This window comes from Ptychodera flava, chromosome 20 (assembly GCF_041260155.1).
Source record: "Ptychodera flava strain L36383 chromosome 20, AS_Pfla_20210202, whole genome shotgun sequence".
NCBI classification, from domain to species: Eukaryota; Metazoa; Hemichordata; class Enteropneusta; family Ptychoderidae; genus Ptychodera; species Ptychodera flava.
Window position 1 is genome coordinate 29892226 of NC_091947.1, and position 573 is coordinate 29892798.

Below are 573 nucleotides of genomic sequence, written 5' to 3' on the forward strand. Positions count from 1 at the left end.
ACCAAGTCAGTTACAACAAAATTAAAATTTCAAAGCTTGAAATGATCTTTGATTAAAGAACCACTGGTCCACTCACATGATAGTTGTATAGGTTTTCTGTCTTACTGAATTTTCAACTCTGATTCTTGCAATTGTCCTTCATGGTCACAAAATCTGAACATAGAACGTATTTTTTTAAGTGACTTTGCTATCTTTCAAACTGAAATCATAAAGTGCAGCAGCGTCCCAAGTATTGAGCTCATTTGCATACATGCATGGTACATTCTGCTAGGGCATGAGGCATTCACATGGTGCGTGCATGGAGAGGAGCCCCCCCTGGCCCTGCCTTGAGAGGGCATTCACCCCTCTATCATGCAGACAAAGAGTGATAGTGTGCACAGCCTGCCTGAAATTGGCCTTGACGCTTTCAAGCTCTTCATTCATGCTCCTCATTGTTAACAAAAGAATTCTAGTCGAGTGTGCGAAATACAAATCATGGTTGCAAAACGTAGGTAGTACTTTATTTGTAAATGTATACATTTGTTACCCTTTACTTGTTTCTTTATCTATTGTTTGCAATCTAGGTATTCCTTT

The 573-nt window shown here is 39.3% G+C and overlaps 1 protein-coding gene across 2 annotated transcripts in view; it reads right to left on the reverse strand.

The window, feature by feature from the left end:
- The window catches only part of LOC139120579 (DNA replication complex GINS protein SLD5-like), a 65348-nt gene that overhangs the window by 25049 nt on the left and 39726 nt on the right, over positions 1–573 (reverse strand). The window lies entirely within an intron of this gene.